Source organism: Cynara cardunculus, unplaced genomic scaffold (genome assembly GCF_001531365.2).
Source record: "Cynara cardunculus var. scolymus isolate 2C unplaced genomic scaffold, CcrdV1 Un_Scaffold_4971, whole genome shotgun sequence".
Lineage (NCBI taxonomy): Eukaryota > Viridiplantae > Streptophyta > Magnoliopsida > Asterales > Asteraceae > Cynara > Cynara cardunculus.
Window position 1 is genome coordinate 27,645 of NW_020202170.1, and position 7,721 is coordinate 35,365.

Genomic DNA, 7,721 nt, shown 5'->3' on the forward strand with positions numbered 1-7,721 from the left:
AGAAACCAAGGTTGATGACTTGGCTTCTCCTAAGGGTTGAAAACTTATTTATCTTTTTTTTCATTCATCCTCCTTCAATCTTTTTTTAATTTCATATTCTAATTTCTATAAACATTGATTATTCATTTATGTTTGCATTTAACACAATCTTTTCATTTTTCCTAACACTTCTTCATAAATTGTTCATCATTCAATCTCTTTTTCTCCATCTCCACCACTTGATTTGTTTTTTCATTTCATTTTTCTCCATCACTTGATTTGTTTTTCATTTCATAAATTGTTATTTTTCAACAAATTTATTTTCAAGTTTATTTTGAGAAGACCAATTCAGGTATGCGTTCCTTTTTATTTTTGTTGGGATTTTAGAATTTTGTTTTTTTTTTTTACTTTTCTCTTCTATGATTTTCTTAAGTTTTCTCAATGAAACAGAGAGTTTGTTCTTGACAACAATTTTAGAGTTTTCATGGCAACAATGGTTCGATTAATCGTCTGATGATAGAATCTTGGAAGTATAATAAACCATGATGTAGCCTCAACAAATTTCAACATATTTTTGTAAAGGTTTGGTTATCTTTTTCAATTATACTTTGAGAAAACTAATGTGTGTATGCATTCCTTTTGACTTTTATTGAGATTTTTAAAGTTTTTTTGTTACGATTTTTCATGTAGCATCACCAAACTTCAACATGCCCTTTTTTTAATTCGAGACGATTAATCCGAGTATGCAATTCTTCTTAATTTTGTTAGGATTTTTGAGGTTTTCTTTAACTAATGTCTTCTACATTTTTCTTAAGTTTTTTTCCCAATAGAACCAACAATATGTTTTTAGCAATTGTTTTAGAGTTTGGTTGACAACAACTATTYCTCATGGAATCTTGAGAAACCAAGTTTAATGAAAAACCATTTTTCATATTCATCTTTAATTTTCTCATTCTTATTTTACATTCAAATGTTTTCAACATACAATTGTTGAAACTTTTTTTTCAAATTATATTTATTTTAAAATATTTTCAACCGCATTAATCGTTAAAAGATTTCATTTATATATATATATATATATATATATTAAAAGAGCAACCAATAATGATAAGGTGAATTCATATATCAAAGGTAATATTTATTCTTATTAGTTTAATATATAAATGTGATCATCGATTCATTTAGCTAACTTCAATAATTTTAAAAAGAATTATTGTCACCATGCAACGCATGGTGTCAAACACTAGTTAGTTCGTAAAGTTTGTACAAATTGGGACGGTTTGTATATGATCGATTCTCTTTCTCTCTCTAATTCATATAGTATTAGATGCAGGCTAAAATGTATAAATTTGGCCCAAAAATTTCAGATCCATGTTCGAAATCTCACATTGGTACATATGTCATGACCATAATTATATATTTTACCTGTTATAATATAAATTATATTTTTACTCATAAATATATAAGACAATAATTAATAAATCTTTTATAATTGTTACATTTTTTCAAACAATAAAATTTTAAAAAACTACCCATCCACATCAAGATATCTCCAACAATTTTCACTTATTTATTTGTTATGAAAATTTTGTAGAACATAATTTATAATATGACAAATTAATAACATAATATTTAATGGTCAAAAGTTATTAATTTATTAATATATAGTTTTATTTTTATTTTTAGTTTAATTATTTATTAACTACTTCTAATAAATAAGAAACTTATTAATAAATTAATTAGAACAACGAAATAAGTTAATAAAATCAAAATTTTATTAAAAAAATTGGACCTCATAATAATATCTATATACATTGCAAATGGAATAACGAGGCTATAAATAGATTCTAGAGAAATAATAAAGGCATTGAGAGGATAATAAGATATAGATTTACCTCTTGTCCAATGAGAGAAGGATGGTAAATGGTTTTAATCTCTTATTGCTAGAAAAGACAAACAATCTGGTTAGCCTAACCCCTTGTCCAATAAAACATAAGTGATAAATAAGAAGATTTTTTCAAAAAAAAACAAACAACAAATAACTTGTATGTCACAAAAAATAATAACTATACAACTAACTAAGATCATCAAAATATACCATACTTCATAAATGATTGAAGACCTATAAATTTTAACAGACTTCAAACCAATAAATGCTCAATTTGATGACAAGAAAATCAAATTGCTTCTTCCCGAAGGTTATGGTAAAAATGTCGGTGATTTCAACTGTTGTTGGCACATAAGATGGAGACGAAATGACAGCATGTTCATTCATGAAAGATAGGATCTTGTGCACACTTCCTGTCATAGAAAAAAGGAATCGCCTTTGAATGATGGATGCCCAAACTCAAAAGGAGGTCTTTTAACCATTTTAATTCATATAAGATGGAAGCCATAGAGCGACACCTAGCCTCTAGGCCCTCTATCGATGAACGGGGAACTACATATTGTTTCTTAGATTTCCATGAAAACAACAAATTCCCCAAAAATACAAACCAATCAGAAAGAGTTCACCCAGTAATTGGGCAAGTTGCCCAACCAGAACCACACCACCCTTCTAATGATAAGTTGCTATCAAAGTGAAAAAGAATGGCTTGACCTGGGAAGCCATTTAGGTAATGAACAACATGAATGCAAAATCCCAATATTCTTGCTTGGTTCCAACATAAATCGAGACAATACATTGACTGAGTATGTCAAGTCAGGACGAGTTATCATCAAATAAATAATTCGTCTTAGCAGATGTTTATAGGGTCTGGGTTGCAAGAAGAGATCACGTGGCATGCGCCAGTCAATGATTTTGTTCGACTGGAAAAGAAGCAGGATTTGCTTCGTTAGTCCGGTTTTTGTAATTATATCAAGAGCATAGTTCCATTCACACAAAATATACCAGAAGAACTTCATGCCACCTCGATACCAAGGAAATATTGTGGTGCACCTAGATTCTTTATATGAAAACACTTGCACTAATATGCCTTGAAAGTCATCATCGAGGTAGAATGGTTACTAGATATCAACAAATCATCAACGTAAACGAGCATATTGATATGTATTCAGCCTTTAGTATACATGTAACGACAATAGCCAAAGTAAGATTGAAGAAATCCATACCCTTTTCGACGTTGGCACAAGTTTGGCAAACCAACATCGAGGTTTTCTTTTCAAACCATACAACGATTTACACAAGCGGCAGACCAAATGAGTATTGGTCGAAACCTAAAAGAAGTTTCATGTACAACTCTTCATATAAGTCACTGTGAACTATGAAGAAAGGCATCATGAACATCTATATGATGGAGCTCCCAATTTTTTGAAAGTACAATTTCCAAGAAAACTCTCACTATATTTGCGACATGGGCAAATGTCCTAGTGCTTTATAATAGTAGAAAGGTACTCGCATAATTTAATGAGATATATCTCGATTTTAATGTTTCGTTTTATTTATTTTTGTCTTAGTCAATGTTATAATACGACTTTAAGTGATTTTGAAAAAAACGATAATGTTTTTATTTTTAAATAACATATAAATACGATGATATCATAAAAATTTAAAAAAAATTAATGATATAATACCAAACTAACTATTTAAAATTTCTTTTTTTTAATATTTTTCTTTTATTTTTGGTTTAATAATATAATTTTTTATACATATAATAATGAAGGATTTTTTTAGAACTCAACGATTATCCTAATTATATTTTAGATTTTTTATATTTAAAATGAGATGTTTATCCTCTATTTGATTATGTTTATCTGTAGTTAGTTACACGATTTCAAATATGAAACTTTAGTAAGTTGTACTTATGCACAATTACTTGTAATCTTGAATTTTAAGTAATATGCATCAATAAACAATACTTTATACATAAAAATGATTTTTTTTTCAAATACTTTATAACATAACTAGAAGGGTACTCGTGCAATGCAATGAGATAAATCTTGATTTTAATGTTTCGTTTTGTTTTGGTTCTATCGATGTTATAGTGCGATTTTGAGAAAACGAATTTTTTTTATTTTTTGAATGAAATATAATTTTGAAAATGTTATAAAATTTTGAAAAAAATAATCGATATTAGTATCAAATTAATTATTTAAAAGTTTTAGATTTTTTGTAATTTCTATAATTCAATTTCTTATTATAATTTAATTGAACTTATTTTTGGTCTGATAAAATTATTTTTTTAAGATAATAACTAAGTAATCTGTTAGAACTCAATGATTATTTTAATTATATTTTCGAAGTTTTATATTTAAAATGATGTTTATCATGTATTTGATTATGTTTATTTGCAGTTAGTTACACGAATCAAACTTGAAGCTTTAATAAGATGTACTCATGCACATCCTACTTGTAGTCTTGAATTTAAGTAATATGCATCAATAAACAACTAGTTGCGTACCCGCACAATGCGACAGGAGCTGTGAATTTTAACGATTTTGAAGTTTCACCGGTTTTATTAGAGAAGTTTAATGATGATATAAGTTACACTTGGTGTTTACATATTAATATAATTTGAATAAATAAGAGTTATGGTTTCAATTACAATCTATCGATGAAAAAAATTGTATGACAGTTTAAAATATAATATATTTAAACAACTCCACAAATGTGTTCGATTTACACCAAGAGCAAAAAATCAAGAGATCAAGAGCGAGACCAAGAGTTCTAGAGCAATTGAATGAGAGATAAATGAGAGAACTCTTAATAACTTATGGTGAATATCAGTTTGAATCTCACATTCGGGGATGAGGAGAAGACATAGAGGTATGAAACAGTGAAGGCATGAGTGAAATATGTCAAAAGTATCTTGGGAACATGTAAAGAAAAGATAATAATGTACATTGGTAACTTATATTATATGTTTTTTTTAATTATAGATTAAGAGATTTTAAGACTGAATGTATAAAGTAGTAATATTTAATACATTATGAGTTGTTTTTAAAACTTTGTACATAAATGTATAGTGCTTTATGCATTAAAAATTGTTTTTAAGACTTTTGATAAATCTAGTTGATAAAATAATATATATATATATATATATATATATATTGGGTTCAAATAAAAACCACTCAATTTGTAAAAACCGTAAAAATCTCATTCAACCAATCATAATTTTTCATTTTGTTCATTTTTTTTGTAATTATGAGAGGTTGATTAACCATTTTTATTGTGGAGGGTGTTAATCATGGATATTATCATCTTCATTATTTTAATTTTAAAGAAATACATGAAACAATTTCATTAAAATTTCATTAAGTAGTATATGGAACAATTTCATAACCACATATGAAACAACTTYATCAAAAAAAGTATTATATGAAACAATTTCATAAGATTAACAATTTAATGAAAAAAATTCATAAGATTAACGACGGATGAAAGTAGTTTTTACGGTTTTTACAAATTGGAGTGATTTTCATTTGATCGCTCATCTCTCTCTATATATATAAATACGAGAAGCATAATTAAAGTAACAATGTATTATTTTATTCTATGTAAGATTGAGGATGCTCTAACTTGATCCATTTTTAGACTTTAGAGAAAAGAGTATCCACATTAGTATGATGCAACCAAAGCTATTTATCAAAGATGTATGTGGTTAAATTTGTCATCAATTATATGAAAGAGAATGATATGTATTAGTTACATTCCATGATCAAAGATGCACCAAAAGGATTAAAACCAACAACAATATTTGGAAGGCAGTAGAAAAAAAGCTCATCTTTAAGCTTTGAAAACAATCATCTTGATGTTCACATCAGAATTGCAATGTCAATCTAGCAGATACCATTCAGCTCAATAGTATAATAGCATAACCCATCAAGTCTCGCTGCCTACACGCCACCATCGTATTTATTCTACCTAAATTCGTAATCAACACCACTCAATATTGTGTCATCATACCGACATACCTTGGGGTGCACCAGCCACACCTGACCTGGGTTTGGTCTTTTCCACAACAATAACATGTGCGGTCAGGACCTTTCCAGCAACCAAAGCTGAATTTTGCATCGCACGTCTCGGTCACCTTTGTTGGATCGATAACTCCAGCCTCTACCAAATTCTCGTACTTGTCTGTCATTGCATTGTAACCCATCTCCCATTCGCTCGCCTTTACCTTCTCCACAACCACCACCCCTTCAATTCCAGCATTTTGTGCCATCAACGATGCTGGTGCCACCAGTGCCTGCAAGAATTTATATATTCCCTCAGCCCAGAAACCCCTGAATATCTAATTGTGTAAAATTATGGCTCATGATTTTACCTGTTGGATGATATCAGCTCCTAGACGTTCATCTGCATCAGGAGAAAATCATTGGCTACCAAGAATGATGTTTGACTAAATAAAGGCAAAATCAAATATTGGTATAAACAGAGGGGGGTAGGCACCCTTAGAAACCATCATCATTATCTTCACTGAAATCAGCCTCATTTCTCCGAGTGGAATTGTTTACAGCTTAATTTGGATTATATGCTCAGATCTACAAAAGGATTCAAGAACAGTGTAAATCCTACAGTTTACCATTCCAAAAACAGAACCTCCTCTGATGTTAAAAAATTGTTGTCCTCGAAGCCTCATCAAGATTTAGCAGTAGCTTGTGCCGTAACAGTAATAACGCATTACATGAATATATAAGATGACAATAAACAATTGTTTACATGCCATCACAACAAATAACCTCTCCCTGTAAACCAACATATAAATTGATCTGTCTCCACCTCTGCCCTACCACTGAGGCAAATACAGTTCTCCCGTTTCAATTTTGCTACTGTCTCGATACTGTTTTCTCTCGGTGATTGATCAATTAGTGTTATTGGGAATTATATTCGTGAGTGTCTTACTATATTATTGTTATCTTCCGGTTTGGGTATTTTTGTCTGTGATTTTATTTCTTATTTTGGTTGATTCATACTCAGGTTTACGAACAATTGATCAAATAGTTAGTGATGCAATCACTCAACAGTTAGACCCACAAAATGTCAATCAAATTCAATTCCCATGCTAATTTGACACCGAGGTGGCAATTTTCAGGTAATACGTTAAAGTGATGTTTATGCTTTTTTTTGGATTCTGTTGACATAGTGATCATCATATAATTGTATCGATTCGGTTCGTTGATTGTCTGTAAGTTACGTTCTTGTTCATGGATATCATTTTCCACTTGTAATTGTTCTGATATTACTGTACTATGGTTGCGGTTATACAGATTCTTGATGTTCTGATTGTACTTTGTATGGGAAATGTTTGAAGGTTTAGTACGGCAGCTGATATGAGGTTATCTTGGGCAATATATTAAAGATATACATAGGGAGCAACTCAAGATCAATAGTTATCTTGGGCAATATATTACTGGCCATGCTTGCAATAGTTAAATAGAAGAAGACTGCATAGTTCGGTGTATCATATCTACCTACCTACAACAATGGAAGTGTGTACATGTAGCTGACCTAAGCAGTTGATTGTCTAGTATTTTTCTTACATAATTTAAACTGGAAATCTCTATATATTGTCTGTGAAGTTTGTGTAAAAAACAAGGTATAACATATACGATTTGAATGTTGTTCCAAATCTTATTGAATGAATATTTGACGCAATGATAAATTTCCTGATTGGTTTCTTCTGTTGTTTTTTTCTCAACACAAGGAAGATATATACGGTGCCACAAATTGTTCCTTCAATAATTTAAGTCAGTTATGGAGGGTGAAAGTAGTTGCGTTGGTTTCTCTTTTTTAAGGTAGT

At 29.7% G+C, this 7,721-nt stretch overlaps 1 pseudogene; it reads right to left on the minus strand.

Moving 5' to 3' along the window:
* Positions 1 to 5,825: 5,825 nt before the first annotated feature.
* LOC112504243 lies at positions 5,826 to 6,293 on the minus strand (annotated as a pseudogene).
* Between the last annotated feature and the right edge of the window lie 1,428 nt (positions 6,294 to 7,721).